The sequence below is a fragment of the Priapulus caudatus genome, unplaced genomic scaffold (assembly GCF_000485595.1).
Source record: "Priapulus caudatus unplaced genomic scaffold, Priapulus_caudatus-5.0.1 Scaffold519, whole genome shotgun sequence".
Lineage (NCBI taxonomy): Eukaryota > Metazoa > Priapulida > Priapulimorpha > Priapulimorphida > Priapulidae > Priapulus > Priapulus caudatus.
Window position 1 is genome coordinate 77,875 of NW_014577580.1, and position 16,107 is coordinate 93,981.

A 16,107-nucleotide genomic window follows, 5' to 3' on the forward strand; every position below is an offset into this window, starting at 1 on the left:
CTTTATCTTTCTCTCTTGCTTTCTCTCTCTCTCTCTCTCTCAATCTCCCTCTTTCTCTCTCTTTTCCTTGCTCTCCATCCCGCTCTCTATCTCTCTCTTTCTCTTTATTTCTCTCCCTCTCTCGCGCTCTCTTAATCTCCGTACGCTTACAGGCGGCGATAAGCTGAGTGCATGCGTTTTTCGCTTTTCATTACAGTTCTGAAGGCTACAGAAGGAATGTTTTTGGGTGGATAGTCTTCGCGTAGACGAATAGATATTGTAGGCTTGCACATGAGAGCGTAGGCGAGAAAGAGAGAGAGAGAGAAAGAGCGCGCGGCAGAGAGAGAGAGAGAGAGAGAGAGAGAGAGAGAGAGAGAGAGAGGGTGAGCTCGATAGAGAGAAAGCGAAAAAAGTGAGCGAGGGAGGCACACACACACACGCACGCACGCACGCACGCACGCACGCACGCACGCACACACACACGCCTAGAAAGAGAGAGCATGCAACCCGTTTAAATCAGCAGGTGTGAGTCACACACGTCAACTGAAGTGTGAGAATGTAAAAGTTATGATTGCGCATCATTATGTAGGAACCGGTTACAGTTTTCTTAATAGCCATACCTTCGTATAATAGCACGAACTCACGTCTATATACATACATACGTTCATACTACTAGATGGTTCTGCTACAGTACGGCCTTATACTATAGTAATTTGTATTTATTAACTTCTTCGCCAAACTGAACTGATAGGGCTATCAATACTTAAACCCACTGCGTTTCATTTATGGTATTGAGATGGGCTATTTTAGGATGTTTTTCAGCGCTTTCATCGGGTTTTTGCTTTAGCACCGAGACTGAAAGGCCGGCGGCAAGCAAAAATGGCAACGTTTTCAGAGATCATGCTCGTACTTTTCAGAAATTGCGAACAAAAACGCCACCCATGACGTTCGCCACCGGTGTGCCACCGCAAAACATTATTCGCGTCTATCCTGCTTTCTATATACGAACCTATAATTATTAGTCAGTTAAAGCCCGCTAATATTTTATAATAATGTGCCCTCCGTCCACGCGAATATCGCTCTTCAGATGGCCACACAGTAATAATACCCGTGCGCGCGTTCTCTCTCCCCCAATTTATCATCATAACTGTCATTCCGCTAGATGTCGCGGCGAGCTCGGAGGATGCGCTTCATCGCAGCCGACCCGTGAGCTGGGTTGAGCGTCTGCGCCGTACGCACCCCACTAGCCGAGCTATCCCCCGAGTAACAGCAGCTGCGGCAAGCAAAGCGGGAGACTTTACTCATCAGGCGAGTTGCCACTATAGTTGTCACTGTGTGAGCGGCACAGTATATCTCGCAAATAACTGGAAGGGAACTGTCGAAGGCAACAATCGAAGGTAGCGACAGTCTTTGAGAAGCATTCGCAATAAAGAACACACGTACGCGTAATCGCGCTGGAAATCGAGAGAAAAAGAGAAAAAGAGAAAGAGAGAGAGAGAGAGAGAGAGAGAGAGAGAGAGAGAGAAAGAGATTTGTCTCGCAGGTGCATTACTCGTTACGGCATCACAGTACGTGTGCATTAGGCGTCACCGAACGAACACGGTGCGAAAAAACAGAGACCGCGAGTGCGTGAGCAACACGTGAGCGACAGCTCTGCGTTCGAAGGAGACGACGACTTTGACCAAGATACACCGCGCGCCCCGTTAGACGTTCACAAGGTAAGTTTAATTCGCAATCAGTGGGCTATGCCTTATCACTCATTCCGTACTTAACAGTATATCAGTATATTTTATCTGTATACGTGTAAAATAATGCTACGTACTAAAAAGAGCAAAGTTGCATGCGATATGGGCCTATAGCGTTTACTATATGTGTACACGCGCAATATTTGCACTCGTTTCCGTTCAGTCCTACTCCAGGACCGCGGATTGTAATGATAATGTTAGGGTTAGTTTACGACTAGGTTTAGGTAAAATGATTACGGTTATATTTAAGGGATTATGATTGGTACTCATCGATTAGAGATATGAATAGGATAACGTTGATTTGTGCACCGAGGTCTCAACGTAGGGCTAGAAAGATAGTCAAAGTAAGCCCTAATATTCACTTTAGTACTACAGGCGAGCATATTCATCGGTACATAGAAATAATCGTGTACTGAGCGGAGGTACCTATACCGTGCCTACAACGCCTAGCTAGGCTGAGAGAGTCTCTCCCCGGGCATCTTCCGTTAAACATTGCCGAGAGACCTAGCTAGGGCTCATAGGGTCTATGTCCCCCAGGGAACTGCTGGAACGTACCCTGGGTACGGTCCGGTATACCGGAACGTACCCTGGTACTATCTAATATGCCGGACCGTACCTCGCCTACTCAACTAACGAGTCTAGGGAGTCGCCTACGCCTACTCCCTAACCCTAACCTTAACCCTAACCCTAACCCTAACCCTAACCATATCAAATAGTTACCAGGGTACGTTCCGGTATACCGGACCGTACCCAGGGTACGTTCCGGCAGTACCCTGGGGGACATAGACGCTATGAGCCCTAGCTAAGTCTCTCGGCAATGTTTAACGAAAGATGCCCGGGGAGAGTAATAAAAAAACGGACAGTGATTGGATGGCGGCTACACAGAACTGATGAACAGCGGCTTGACGTGAATACAGACGATGTTCGCGTGTCACTGTGTCAACGCCTCGGCGTGCGTTGCACTGTGCCTCATTAATTTTTAATCACATTTTAGAATCCGGAAAAAAACCCTGCGATTTGATTCGAGCGCGTTGACTCGCAATACAGACGACCCTGTATATAAGGGTCAGTCATGAAAAAAACGTGTTCTTTATAGAAAGGTGTCCGTTGTATAAAGACGCGTTCACTGCATGATTACCACTCAATGAAAAGAGCGACCTTTATAGACCGGGACACATATTGTATAGATTTTTTGCTAGCACGTATTTGACGGTGTTCCATTTCCGGTCCGTCCGGAAAACGATCCTTGGTGTGGAACGGCGATGATTTCCACACGCGAACATATCAGAACGTTGCGCATACCTCATAATACTATTCCAGCGACCGACTAGTAGTACTTGGGTTAGGGTTAGGGTTGGGGTTAGCACATACCGCACATGAGAAACGGCCATTCACGTGTATAGTCGGTGCGGTTTAGATGTAACTCGGCCCGCGCACGCAGATAAAATGTTGCGTGAGATCATCTGGTGTGACGCACATGGTGCAGTGAAAGTAAGATCCCAGCGCGCTAAACCCTTTACTGCTTGCTTGCTCCCTCGCTACTTACGGCGAGACGCTGTAATGGAGAGTTGTCTTTGCGAACAACAAAAAGCTTATAAGCGCGGCAGACGAGATCTAGTGGCGTCCCTCGCACGCATAACACGAGCGGCGTTCCGCACACAAAAACAATTGCACACTGATCTCGTCGTCTTTTCGCTTTAAAATTAGATTGCAAGCACTTACGGGTAATTTTCTTGCATTGCCGACCGTGTCTGTACCCCGATGGGGAGCCTGACGTACACTTCTGTTGGGGGACCGTTACGATAAGCAACACGATATCTCGTCTGTGAGCGGAATACAAACAAACAGGCAGACGATTTGCGTGCATGAATTAGCGTTCTACGGCGATAATGGTTTAGGATGGACGGAAGCAGACAGCACACAGGCTCTAACGCACGTGTGCTGGCTGACACGATACAAAATTACAAACGTACGATTATCGACCGCACCCAATAACCACATTCATCATACAACAGTGGTCATTGTAATAACCCTGACCTTGGTTCTGAGCTTAAATTGATTCGCAGAAATTTATAAACAGAAATAATAACTATAATTTAATGCACAATAAAACTACCAAAAGTGCGACTTAGTAATTATGCCTTTCACATTACTTACCCACAGATGGATTGCGGTGCATGCCCATTTATGAACGCTGCCCAAAACCAATTACAGCGAAGTAGTTAATTAGTATCAATTTGCATAGATTAATTTTCAAGTGTAAAATTCCGTGCGCGTATCGTATCTTTGTTCCGCTGTTTAGGGCATACGATTGTGACGCAATTTCTTTTAGAACGCCCCTGCGATTTCTTTCATCAGTGCTGTTCTTCTGCGACGGCCGCATAATTGCTATTGTCGAACAGCCTCTCTACAACCGCACCGCTCTTTCACGCATTGAAATCGCCGAACATTGACATGCATAACCATTATTCCGCACAAATTACCTACTAAGCGGTCTGGCAGCGAGCGGTAGGTTCGCTAAGAGGTAAATACATTGGTTGCATTGTAAGCCGTGGTAAAAGGCGAGTGGGGGGGGGAGGGAAAAGGGGAGGAAAACAAACTCAGTATAGTCGTACGTATATACGGTAAGCGTCGCAGCAAAAAGAGAGTTACAGATTAGCAAGCATCTGCTATGCGATGGGTGCACTGCAAGCGGCGACAGCAAGCGGGCGCGCGGGGAGAAAGAAAGAAAAAACACAGAATTGTTGGTCAAACATACGCGTAGGTCTACTCGTCACAACAAGGAGAGAGTTAGAAATCAGCGGAAATCGCGCCCGGGATACACACATCTGTACGGCGGAATTCTTTACGCTCCGAATTCCGGAGAAAATATTCGGCCGTCAGCAGCAGCAGCAGCAACCGGCGGCCCGCTAATACCGCTACAGTGCCCACGGCTCGGCGGTTTATTTCGTTTGGCGGTTATAGCTGTGCGCACGATGGATTGTGCGTGCTGCGCAGACTGGTACCCCGTCTGTCGCTCTCCTTCCTCTCTTCGTTCCCCCGCTCTCTGTGTGTTTCTCCTCCGTCTTTCCCCTTCTCTCCTAATCTCTCTCTATTTTCTCTCTCTCACCCAATCTCTCTATCTTTCCCCCTCTCTCTCTCTCTCTCTCTCTCTCTCTCTGTGCGTCTCTTTATGTGTCTCTCTTTCCCTCTCTCTCCCTCACCCTCTCTCGATGTCTTTCTCTCTCTCTCTCTCTCTCTCTCTCTCTCTCTATGTCTCTCTCCCTCTCGCTCTTTATGTCTCTCTTTCTCGCCTCCGATGCTGAAACCCCGCTCCGTACGTGCACAGACCGCTATTAACAAATTGGTAGAGACGGCATGATGCCCGCTGCACGTGTGCCTAGAGGAAAGCGCTTTTCTCCCCTCCCCTTCCCCCCTCCTCTTCCTCTTCCTCCTCCCGTCCTCCCAGGACACCGGCGTCCGTTCTCCGCGCTGCTGCTACCGCTGCTGCTGCTGCAGCGGACGTCTATTTATGGAAGCGGATAAACAGACGGTAGCGAGAGCACAGGGCGCTGTTTTTTCCTCTGCTATCAATTACGATAGTGGTCGGCTGGACGTGCGGTTCCTGGTAGCTGTCCATCCACAGGTGAGACAGCCAGCAGAACTGCCGGCTGGGCGTGCGGTTCCTGGTAGCTGTCCATCCACAGGTGAGACAGCCAGCAGAACGGTCGGCTTGGCGTGCGGTCCCTGGTAGCTGTCCATCCACAAATGAGACAGCCAGCAGAACGGTCGGCTTGGCGTGCGGTCCCTGGTAGCTGTTCATCCACAGGTGAGACAGCCAGCAGACCGGTTGGCTGAGCTTGGATTCGCGCCGAACTGATTTAAAAGCCTGGACCCCGTTGTCAGATGACAAAATTAGTCTTAACATTATAGTCTTCTTAATTAATTAACTTTAACTTCAACGTTGTCTCGTAGATTGTTGACGGAAACATCGTAAAGTTACGAGTTTCTCATACGCAGTATATATAGAGGTCCGGTTTACGAGAAAAAGTCAATGTTCTGGCTAGTTTTGTTTCTGATAAGGGACCCCTGCTTTTTTAGAGCTATCGGAGGTTCAGTTGGGTTGAGGCTATTGATCTCATGCCTAAAGCAATGGTCACACGTTTCATACATTTGCTTCCGATGTGTCTACAAAAACTCTCCCGCGAGGACTAAACCAGGTTGGCTATGAATAATGGAGGCATTTCTGCCGCACGCGCTTCTCCATATCGATGACGATAATGATAATGCTAGCTTCGGCCTCCGTTCGTTCACCGATCATTGACCGGTGATCGGCGCTCGAATTCCAAACGCATGCATATTTTTATTTTTTCACACGAGAACTCGAAAGTCTTATAGAGCGAACACCGAGATTGTTGTGTCCTTGTGGGATACGAACTATATACGATAGATGCCGCGGCCGATAGCAACCACTATACCGTACCACATGCACACTAATAAAACACGTGCGTTACAATCCCCCTTTAGGCGTTTATCCCTAACGTTATTTCACGCAGAGATGCTCACGGGTGTTGCCGACTCGGTGGAATTGCTGTAGTATTCGGTATCTAGGTTGGCGTTGAAAAGGGGTAAAAACATTTCTTGGCACGCCGTGGCGTTGTTAGGCGATAACACAGGAACGGTGTATGTAACTCTGGCATGATAGCGACGTGTAACTCCGTCACTATGTCATAAATAATCAACGATTCTTCTATAGTCACTGTCGTTAGAAATTTAAGGAGCTTTGTCAGGGGAGCCCTATATACAGAATAATCATTGCGAGTTTGAGCTCATGAGCAGTATACTCGCATGCTAACTCGCATGTTAAATCGCATGCTATAGTAATTAAGCTAGGCGCGTGCATGGATGACCGCCAAACATGTCACAACAGTAGCCATGTTTACGAGGAAACCGTGAATTAGTTATTATAGACAGAGCGCTATACCGCTATGATCTATATATGATTAGGAACTGAAGGAAGCAGGATGTTTTTGCAGCTGGTTGATATATTAACGCCCATATATTTCTATATGGCCTCATGATACGCCACGAGTTCCTGCTAGACTCACCCTGGATCCCTTATCTAAGACAAATAGATCTCATATAAAAGAACGTCAGCGATGCGGCGTAGGGTAAGAGCGGCACACGCGATGGGCGACCAGCCGCGTGCGGACAGGCGCTGACTATTAACGACCCGGCAACCATGCTTAACATGCAAGCAGGCACCGCCGGGACGCGCCGGAAGCGTGTACGGACATCTGATCGCTCCGCCTCCCTCCCCGACACTGCCCAGCTCTTGAAGCCACTACAACTAGACAATTCAAAAGACGCAGACGCTTAAAGCGCCGAGAACTGTTTCAATTGAACACGCTAACGCTTGAAGCGATGTGAAATCGCGGTGATTTTCAACGCTTTAAGCGTGTTGAAAGCTGCGGAAGGATCGCGTGATTGAGCGTGCTCGAATTGCGTTCGCATTCTTACGAGTAACAAGTTAATTACAGCGTTGTTCACGCATTCCACCACGAAACCACACATTCATCGAAAGATGGGAGATGAGGCAGCAACTATACGTTTGTGTTTCTCATATCATATGTTTCTCAAACGTCATTCTAATATAATATATAATATAACTATATATATATAGTATATTGCAAGAGTAGATAATAACACATTATCTGTGTAACACATTATCTGTGAATCACACAACATGTGTTATTAATCTACTTCTTGAGCAATATGATATATATAATTAATATAATAAATATATATATATATATATATTATATAGTGTGCTGTAAGAGCAGTTCTACAATCTTTAGGCTTTGTAATCGTATGAATGATCATATAACTAGCAGCGTATTATTAAGGTTGGCCAGGAGGGTATGTACCTATAGGCATAGTATCATCTCCATGGCATGATCTCTATATCATACGTTTGTGCCGATGGGCTTTCATTTTCTTACAGCATAGGCGTTTAAAAACACGTGCACGTTTAGCTAGACCGAAGCACGAAAGCTCTGTACATTATACAGTGCTAATAAATTAAATGACGTCGATGGCACGTCTCGAATGAGCCTCAATTCGCGCCTAGATTAAGGACTGATGAAATACACTCCCTGCTCACAACGAGGCAAGCCACGTTTCTATTTCGTCAGTAAACGCACGGGCGCGCTCACGCACGCACACACAGCGCATGGCACACATTACCATACAATACACGCACAGCATGTATACATAGCCACATGCCCACAACACACATCTACTGCATGGCACAGACAGCACGCACACACACACCACACAGCAGCCCGCGCGCGTATACGCATAGCATAATAACACGCACACATGCAACACACACACAATGCACAACACGTAGCGCATACATACACACGCCAGCCAAACCACGCCGCGCCGATGCAGCGCACACAGCACGTACGCAGCACACACACACATACATCACGTTAGGAAACCAACACACGCAAGGTCGAATACGCGCTTGTTTGAGCACCGTTACATGCGAATTGGAGTCAACCTACGTGCGCGTTATCGTGTGTGTGGGTGTGTTGTGTGTGTGTGTTGTGTGTGTGTGTGTGTGTGTGTATGTGTGTGTTGTGTGTGTGGTGTGTGTGTGCGCGCGCGCGCGCGCGCGCGCGTGTGTGTGTGTGTGTGTGTGTGTGTGTGTGTGTGTGTGTGTGTGTGTGTGTGTGCGTTGAGTGTTAACTTGTGTATGTGAAGTTGTGTTGTGTATAAGTGTGTGTGTGTGTGTGTGTGGTGTGTGGTGTGTGTGTGTGTGTGTTTGAAAGGGGGGGGGGGCGGCACTCTAGCATTAAATACTCATATTTATTTACGTTCACCTAGTTGCGTTGAACCAGTGGTGTGCTGCTGCTGCTGCAGGCACATCTTGTCTTCGAGCCGTAAACTGGGTCCACGCTGGCATTGCTCTGCTATGTAGCGCCACTGTATTACGAGATGTTACGAGTGCCCCTCTCCACCAAACCCACCCAGTTTATAATACAACTGAATCTATAACTGAATGGTATCGTATGATTCCAATTTACAACAGTGTTCCTTTCTTCGTGGCCCGTAACGTATGTAGTATAGTTTGACGAGTATTTGGTATGTAGTGTGTGCTGCTGAACAGTGTGACGTAATCTCCTGACAATATATTCGTGGGTGTTTATATTGTATATGTCTATGTCTATGTATGAGTATATGTATATGTATATTATGTATATGTATATGATGTGTCGATGCGATTGGGGGAGAGAATGCGAATCATGTTGTATTAATATTTAAATTTTGTAGCGAGATGTCAAAAATGGACGCACGATTTTTTAGGTTAGGAAAATGAATATATAAGGATATGAATTCCGAAAAAATATCAGGGAAATTCACGTTTTGACAAAGCAAACCTCGTGTTAATGAAGCAATGCTTACGCGTGGGCGTGGTTCAACTCGAGTGCCACAAAAATAGACCAACGAGACTAAGTCGATCTATTTCTGGTAGCACTGACAACGTAGGAAAATAAAGCGCCATCGTGGGGTATGTATGATTTGTGCGTAAGAAGCATAACATAAGTATCTGTACGTGTGATAGCGTGCATGCATGGAGTCACTCCATTCGCTGCACGTGGGTCGGTCCCACAGTTAGCCTGAAAGTCAACATTTAGTCGTAAAATGTACAAAAAGCGAGCGAATTGAAAGGGAAACATACATGGGTTCACTCTAGTCCGACCAGGCTGCGAGACTGACACATTCAATGCATATTCGACGTACATTCGATGAATCCTTCAACGTGTGACCGTTTCCTAAAGCTAGGTAATTTACTCCACTCTCCGTGCATACATAGGCCTACACATAGATGGGTCACCAGGAGCTACCTTTAGCACGTAAACAGACGCCGTTAAAAATGTTAATTGAAACTTAAGCGCTCGGAGAATTTCTCACAGCCCAGCGTTCTCCTCTAGCGACAGAGCCAACAATAGTTTTTTTTTCTAGTGCGGGACATTCTACGCCCCACGCCGCACGCGACCAAACAGCAGTTAGCCTATTCCGTCGGAAACACATAACAGGTCATATGTGTGGTGTATTATACCGTTCCAACGGCAGCACTGCATCGTGGAATACCCATAACGTCCACTATTACCAAATAACGACGAATAAAAACGCGCCACATTGAACTCAACAATTATGGCGGCGCTGTCTATTGTCCCGCCGGAAGTGAATATCCCACTGCCGGAGGTACGTCACAATATACATGCGCGCAATAAAGCGCGGGAATACTATAATAGCCCTCTCAGAGAAAACCGCAGTTAGGCAAGCTATCGGCCGTAGCCGTGTTTTACGCGTAGTTGGCAGTACGTGTGTAGTCTGGACGTGCAAGATATATGCTCTAATAAATCGTGTAACGTACCATTAGCGACTATGTACATGAATTAACTATAGCATGCTTGGGTGGTCGTAATGTATTGGAAGCGTTGTCGAACGTCTAGTAAAGGCGTTTCTAAACACGTCTGTTCGTGTTGATGTGTATGCATAACTCTGTGTGCGAGGATGCGTGGGCGTCTGCATACGCATGGGCATGGTGGTCACGTGTTTGTGCGTGGTCGCGTGCACGAACGTGGGCGCGTTTGTGTGTGTGTATGTGCATTCGTGTGTGCGTGCGTGTCTGTGCGTGTGCGTGTATGTACGTGTGCGCGTATGTGCGCGTGTTTGTATCTGTGCGTGTGCGCGCTCGTGAGGGTGGAGGGTGGGTATGTACGTGTGTGTGGGTGTGAGGGTGGGTGCTTGTGCGCGTCTACGAGTGGGTTCACGCGCGTATGTGCGCGTGTGTTCGTGTCATTGTGAGCATGTCTTCGTATGCGTGTGCGTGTTGCGTTTGTAGGCCTACTCAGTAGCTAAGCGAGCGAGATGGATTCTGCCTAGCGGGGAAAAGAACCAGCCAGCCCTGAGTGTTTCCGCTTGGGAAAGGTTCGCCGCATGCAGCATCGACCCGGGGCATGATGGACGTGACCAGCGCACGAAGAGGCTGCCGTGACTGCACGAGGAAAACTTTGCTGGTCTCATATAGACGCACGCACGCACGCACACGCGCACGCACGTATGCAAGACATTATCTGGTATTTCCCGGTACCCAGATAACTAAAATGGGCCAATCCTTCGTCTCGAAAATGACCGTTCTCAGTTCTCGTGACCATTTGATATGATTTTAGTTCTGGTTTGGAAAAGCTAAATCAGTTCCATCTCGGGGTAATATTGCCATAGCAACCCGCACCTAACTTTCCGTAATGCTTGGAACGTGGCCCTGGTAAAACCAGCTGAACGATTTCTTCCATACGCACTCGCACGATGTATTATATTCCTTCAAGAATTACGCGAGATATTCAACCTAATCGCTTCGCAAATAAGCATGCGCTGGCCATTTTGCGTTTTCGTTTTCGTTTGGCCGTTCACTATGCGAATAGCATTCGTTTCGCGGTTAACTAGCTCTAGGAAACTGTTATAGTTGATTTAGCTCTGGTTGTGTAGTGGACGTATCGTTGTGGCAACATCGATGTTTTAAAATCTTCTTTTACAGCATTCACACAGAGTACTCACGATGTCGTTAATGTTTCAGTCGCATTTATGATTCCTATCGTTCTTTCCTTCCTCATACTACAAACGGAAAAAAACTGCAATCCTGCCATATCGAAAAAACCTTAACAGACTCCGGAGGGGGGTTTTTCGAGATACGCGCTTCATTTTCATACTTAGCGATATTGCTGTAGGCAGGCCTCGCATATTTAAACGACATAGGGTTTCATAAATGTTCGCGAACAGACAGCGAGAAACTCTAGCCATTCTGTAGCAGGCTTTTTAATCCCACGCAGTCTATATCAATCATAATTATTCGCTATCAGTATCATGCGATGTGCTGCCATGTCACATAAGAGTTAGCGTCGAGAAAAATCCCGATTTGAACAAACACACATCACATTTACATGCGTGCTCGAATCGTCAACGTCAGATTCAATGGTCGTTTTTTCCTAATTAGAGGGCAGCACCGTCTGCGGTTAGCAGCGCTATAAGTACGGTGGTCATTACCACCTAATTCGACCTCTAAATGTTATATTTATTGCCTGCTAGCATCTATGACAAATACGACATACGCATATACGCTCTCCTATGACACTATTTGCCATAGGAAGATTCTTTCTATGACAAATATTGTTGTATGTGTTGTGCGCATCATAGGAGTTTAGGAGCGCTATTATGAACGCAAGCAGTGAATTTCAGCTGTAAAGCAAAATATATAATTTGCTGTAAGCCGTAAAGTGGAACGAACTTGGCTCGCCAATTTTGTCATAGGAAGAATCTTCTTATGACAAATAGTGTCATAAGAGAGCGTATATGCGTATGTCGTATTTGTCATAGATGCTAGCAGAACATGTTGCTTTGTCAGAGGAACTAACTCAGAGTGTTCTGCTTACGGTTAGAATCTGTCAAATACAGCGCGGTAGCAAGTTTATTGACACCGATTCTCTGCGCTCGAATGTTCCAGTGATTCATGACTGGATTCTGCAGACCATGATTCATCAAACTATTAAATAGACGTATAGCTAGCGCGCGTCTGGGGCGAGCGCGTCGCGCGTATATATATACACTTTTAATGAACGTTAGATGCAGCATTAGCAATCCTCGTACCACTCCTGTACCCTCCGCCTGCATTATATAGCTATAAGTTATCAAATTAAAGGCACCATATAAGGATATATGCACGGAATACATATGCATATATACACAGACGTATGAAGTTTTTTTTGTACAAAATTCACTGAAAAACGGGCTTGCATATAAGATGTCTGCCGTGTAACTATGATACGATTAAACCGTCTACACGTTCGTATAGCCTACCACGCACGTACGTATTTACCCAGGCATAAAATCTGTCAATGAAAATAATATCGCCTGCACGCTACCGCATCGAATGCTCAACGTCACTCAACGTAGTCGTTCGAACCTATATGAAATGTCATATATATGTCGGCCATTATTCTTGTCAGTCGTGAAAGCAAAATGCGATTGAATGCGCCGTTAGGAGGAGAATGGGGTTCATGCTTCGCCTGTTCCGTTAGTGCCACCGTGCTAACGTAGCACTCGTAAATGTACCGGCTCGGTGCATTAATGTAGGTACGTGCGCGCACACGGCGTGAACGCCAAGTAGCGGCAGGAGACCGTGTGCTGGTCGTACGGGTAATAACCCGAGGACTGAATCATTCCATTTTATCACGACCTTTATTTAGAGTGAAGACTGCTAATGTGGCAGCTAAAAATCGGCGCGAATTAAACAAGCTATAGTGAGATTCGGGCATAAAACGTGCTGTAAACACAAAATGAATTCCAGAGCTCGGTTCCGATGTAGAATCTTTCGATTATATAATATGAAACTCGAGCACGATAAAAAATGCGCGTGCGACAAAATATCTTAAAAATAATTATACAAAAACTACCAAAAAATATTATAAAAATTATATCGTGAAATAGAGAGAATGGCGCAGTAACTTAACCAACATTAGTTTTATTCTTTGTATTTTCTACAGAACCAGCAATATTTTTTAGCTATGCACTTAGGTCTACTATTGCTATGTATGTACTTTCAACTCTATTGCGGTACGTATAAATACACCATATGACACGCCAGAGGCAAATCTTTGCCACTCCACGCGTACAGAAAGTTTTCAGAAAATCGAAATAGACGCTGTTAAGTGCATAACATTCCCAACGAGAAGGTGAAGGGGAACAGCATGTTTTTTCCGCCAATTAAAAGCAAAACCTGTTCTAAATATAGTCGGATCTCCTCCGAGAGCGCGTCCTGGGGGGAAAGCGACGAATCCCGCGGTACGTTCGCGTTGAAATCGGACCTGTTGGCGAGAGGAGCCCGTAACTCTGACACACACACACACACACACACACACACACACACGCACGCACGCGCATCGCACACACACACACACACACACACACACACACACATCGCACGACACACACACACACACACACACACACGCACGCACGCACCGCACGCACGCACGCCACGCACGCACACACACACACACACACACACATGCACACGCACGCACGCACACACACACACACACACACACACACACACACACACACACACACACACGCACGCACACTCGAATTTTTTCGCGGGTTACGTTCGCAGAGGAGGTCAAGTTATTCGAGCGACTCGTGCCGACGGCTAAACGTCGAGTCAACGTGTAAACCACGACGCCGCCGCCGCTGCCGCAGACATCTCCCGGAAACATACCTTGCCGTAATGAAAGCCTTGCTCGTCCACCGACTCTCACGAGTTCATCACGCGCTTGGAAATACACGCGACCATATGCTTCTAGCTCGCCATCGTGTGCATTCCTCACTAACATCCCCGCGTGTCATAAATTATTTTTCATTTAGCATAAATCACGGAGAAGCGGTTTGCGGATAAGCCTTTCGGATAAGTTTTGAAACTGGGGCGCTGCCGCTCCGTAGAACTTTGCCCTGCCGGTCCCAGCAGATGCTCACGGTGATCGCTATGGCAACGTACTCTAGCGTGGGGTTATTAATGCGTGGGTTGTAAGCGATAAATAAGGGGGAAGCATGATGGCAGTCGCTTTTAATTCGACGTTCAGCGGCTGACGACACAGGCCAAAAAACACCGAGGCGTCATCTGCTGATTCTATCGGGACCGTATCGCTGTTGTGACGTGAAAACAAATTAGTTTCAATAGATTCCGTGTAGAGCACCGTAATTTATATGCTCCCTGGAATCAGTTGCTCAGCTACCGTTTATAGTTGGCATCTCTGAAAGAGATCCGGCGGAAGGAACCGCTGTACGTGCAAATGAAAACACGAAGCACAAACGCGCGCGGAACGTGATGTGTTTTCATCTACGAACTCATTTACTAAAATTCTGACTTGTATAATCTCGCAATATTTAAATGGTGTTTATCGTTCTCTGTCACCCTAGCTGTCACGTCTCCTTGACTGATTGGGATGTAAAACGATTGCATCGTGCACTCGCGACATGGCATCCAGTGAGTAGAGCCATATCCTGATTGTTTTCTATCAATCAGATTAGTCCTTTTCATCACGATAGTATCATACTCGGCGAATCACTGTAGATTGTGGGATAGGTATTGACCCTACGGCGGGAGACATTAAAGTTGGCATGATGCCAGTGTAGAGAATTCCTCCCGTATAGGCATCTCGAACGAGACTGGGTCATCTTACTCGTTTGCGATTCAAGACAAACTCCTTCTTCCTCACTGAAATTCGATTAGATATTTTTATACGACACAACAGACCACAATCGCGCTGTTTGCAGCGGTGACATAGAAGTCACGAAGGACTTCATAATCACAAACCAGATTTTTAATTAGATTAGTAATCAGATTTCGTTTGACCTTCGGTACGGCTCCGATTTAAGGTCAGTACAGCCCCGGGTGAAACCGTACCCGGGGCGCGTGGAGGTGCCTATCAGTTAACCAAAAAAAAAGTTGTTAAAATATTTTTTCGATCAATTTATTTCTTAAATAGTTAATTGCCATGGGGTTTATTCCTCTAAGTTAACGCCGTGGGCATCTGGGGAGAAGGTGGTATATCATTTAGCCGTGCTATATACACATTCCTTTCTCTGCCATCCGTTTGATGGCCAGTGTGGAGTTGATCTCGGCAGCAGAGCCCGCATGTTAAATCCGATAAGCCCGGTTGTAAATCTCTGTTACTCAGGCGCGCCTCGAAAGATAGAGGCATTACCACGCCGCCCAGTAGCACCTCTGTAGTACGGTGTGTGAGCACGAGCATTGCGATGTTAAACGCGATGTGGGATATTGTAAAATCCTGCTGTATGCTGTTATAGCTCGTTCTGCTAGGCGGTCCTTCATCTCTCAGTCGAATCTGGGGTGTCACACCCGTTCTTCAAACGATGTGTGGCCCGAATTGCCCCGCGGGGGATTTTTCCTTCCCCTATATTTATATCTCGACATTCCGATGCGAGGAGTTCTGAGCTGACGCGTGCTGCACCCGACTCGCATGTTTTCCTTGTAGTTAAAAACAAACATTTAAAAATATTTAAAAGAAAAAGGTTTACTCGCAGTTCTCCAGTAAGGAATATCCAGTAAGGAATATCAAGAGTTTTTTCATGTAATTCTCTGCACGTCTACGTGTACTTTCGCGTGCACACACACACACACACACACACACACACACACACACACACACACACACACACACACACACACACACACACACACACACACACACACACACACACACACACACACACACACACACACACACACACACACACACACACACACACACAC

At 46.5% G+C, this 16,107-nt stretch overlaps 1 protein-coding gene across 1 annotated transcript in view; it reads left to right on the forward strand.

Moving 5' to 3' along the window:
- Positions 1-1,151: 1,151 nt before the first annotated feature.
- LOC106811246 (insulin-like growth factor-binding protein complex acid labile subunit) overlaps positions 1,152-16,107 on the forward strand; it is a 38,464-nt gene continuing 23,508 nt past the window's right edge. Inside the window, exon 1 of the mRNA XM_014814801.1 lies at positions 1,152-1,697. The gene's annotated coding sequence lies outside the window, so the exon portion shown is untranslated. The remainder of the gene's footprint in view (positions 1,698-16,107) is intronic.